This window comes from Nannospalax galili, unplaced genomic scaffold (genome assembly GCF_000622305.1).
Source record: "Nannospalax galili isolate Female #2095 unplaced genomic scaffold, S.galili_v1.0 scaffold290, whole genome shotgun sequence".
NCBI classification, from domain to species: Eukaryota; Metazoa; Chordata; class Mammalia; order Rodentia; family Spalacidae; genus Nannospalax; species Nannospalax galili.
This window is the reverse complement of record NW_008331486.1, coordinates 5,570,345-5,573,036: the sequence shown is the minus strand read 5'-3', so window position 1 is coordinate 5,573,036 and position 2,692 is coordinate 5,570,345. Positions and strand designations below refer to the sequence as shown.

Here is a 2,692-nt window from a genome sequence, read left to right as displayed (position 1 = left end):
GGTGGTGCATGCCTTTAATCCCAGCACTTGGGAGGCAGAGGCAGGTGGATCTCTATGAGTTCAAGGCCAGCCTGGCCTACATAGTGAGTTCCAGGACAGCTGGGGTTACAGGGAGATCCTTTCTCAAAAAGACCAATAGATAGATAGATAGATAGATAGATAGATAGATAGATAGATAGATAGATAGATAGATTGATTGATTAGATAGATAGATAGATAGATAGATAGATAGATAGATAGATAGATAGATAAATGTTTAAAAAATCTTCAAAAAACAAAACACCAATATTAGCAGAGTAAAAATGTAATCCTTTGGCCACTGTCATTTCCTGTTTGGGGCACTACTGTTAGTGGTGTGGCCAAGATGGCATCGACCAGCCCTTTGGATGCCCTCCCCAGAGTCATGTGTCCAAATCATCCAGATGCAATTTTAGTTGAGGACTATCAAGCTGGTGACATGATCTGTCCTGAATGCGGCCTGGTTGTAGGTGACAGGGTTACTGATGTAGGATCTGAATGGAGAACTTTCAACAACCACAAAGCAACAAAAGATCCATCTCGAGTTGGAGATTCTCAAAATCCTCTTCTGAGTGATGGAGATTTGTCTACCATGATTGGCAAGGGTACAGGAGCTGCCAGTTTTGATGAGTTTGGAAGTTCTAAGTACCAGAACCGGAGAACAATGAGTAGTTCGGATGGAGCAATGATGAATGCTTTCAAGTCGCTCGGAATATAGTTAGTCGATCGAACAAATAATTTATTCAAGCAAGTGTAAGAGCAGAAGAGCCTGAAGGAAAGAGCTAAGACACCATAGCTTCTGCCTGTGTATCGCCTATAGACAAGAAGGCGTTCCAAGGACATTTAAAGAAATATGTGCTGTATCACGAATTTCCAAGAAAGAAACTGGTCACTGTTTTAAGCTTATTTTGAAAGTTTTAGAAACCAGTGTGGATTTGATTACAACTGGGGACTTCATGTCCAGGTTCTGCTCCAACCTTTGTCTTCTTAAGCAAGTACAGATGGCAGCTATACATATCACCTGGAAGGCTGTGGAGCTGGACCTGGTTCCTGGGAGGAGCCCCATCTCCATGGCTGTGGCCGCTATATACGTGGCCTCATAGGTGTCAGCAGAGAAGAGAACCCAGAAGGAAATTGGAGATATTTCTGGTGTTGCTAATGTTACAATAAGACAGTCCTACAGACTAATCTATCTTCGAGCTCCAGTTCTCTTCCCCTCAGACTTCAAGTTCGACACTCCAGCAGACAAACTACCATAGCTATAAGCTGAGGCAATGAGCATCGCACTTTTTTTTTTTTTTTGTCTTTTTGAGACAGGGTCTCCCTCTAGTTCCAGGTGCCTGGAACTCACTCTGTAGACCAGACTGGCCTCGAACTCACAGAGTGATCTGCTGCCTCTGCCTCCCAAGTGCTGGGACTAAAGGCATGCACCACCATGCCTGGCTAGCATCGCACTCTTACATACACAGAACTCTACAGACCCTACATGCAGTTCTAGTTGAGAAAGGGAGATGGTATGAATTCCAAGGGCTAATTATTATTACTTAGCATTGTGTATGTATATACTAGCGCAACATATTTAATCATTTAAATTTCTTATTGAATTTGCTTTCTTTTATACTGACCTAGGAACTGTATTTTGGAAGATATTTGAAATATGTAATTCTGAAATAAAGCATTTTTCAAAACTGAAAAAAAATGTAATCCCTCAAAATGAGTTAAAATTGTTGCAAATTACATACACAGGGCTGAAGATGTAACTCAATGTAGAGTGCTTGCCTAGCATGCCCAAGTTCCTGAGTTCGATTGCTAGCACCTCAAAAACATAAGCAGGGCATGGCAGTGTAGGCCTTTAATTCCAGCAGTCAGGAGGCAGAGGCAGGCAAATCTCTGAGACCAGCCGGGGCTACAGGGAGACCCTATCTCAAAAAAAAAAAAAAAAAAAAAAAGAAAAAAAAAAATAAAGTAAAAAATAAATAAATAAAAAGTTCACTCAGTGAGCTGCACCTGGTGGTGCAGGGGTATAATCCCAACCACTCAAGACTGGATGTTCAAGGTCGGCCTGGACAGCTTGGTGAGACCCTGTCTCAAGGTGAAAAAAAAAAAAGGGCTGAGGATACAGCTCAGTGGTAGATACTGGTCTAGCATGCACAAAACCCTGGTTTCAGTCCCAAACTCCACCAAAGTTGGAGTTTTATGGATTACACTTGTAATCCCAGCATTTAGGAGGTAGAGGCAGGAGGATCAAGAGTTCGAGATCATGCTTGGCTACATAGCAAGCCTGAAGCCAGCTTGGGAAACATGACTGTCACAAAACACCTAGAAAATACCAAATGTTGGTGGTGAGAAACTAGGACCTTTGCATAGAAAAAAAAACAGCATAATTGCTGTGTAAAACAGTATAGTAGAAAATTAAAAATCAGGGTTAGAGAGATATGCTCTTCCAGAGGACTTGGATTCAGTGCCCAGCACCCACATGTCAGCTAACAATCATCTATAACTCCAGTTCCAGGGGGCTCTGATGTCCTCTTCTGGCCTCTGTGGGCACTGCACACGTGATGCACTTACCTACATGCAGGCAAAACACTCATACACATAAAATAAAAATAAATTTAAAAAAATTTTAAGAGCCAGGCATGGTGGCACATGCCTTTAATTCCAGCACTCAGGAGGC

General features: G+C 42.1%; 1 pseudogene; it reads left to right on the top strand.

The window, feature by feature from the left end:
• The first annotated feature begins 342 nt into the window (after window positions 1-342).
• On the top strand, window positions 343-1,312 carry LOC103727425 (annotated as a pseudogene).
• The last annotated feature ends 1,380 nt before the right edge of the window (window positions 1,313-2,692 follow it).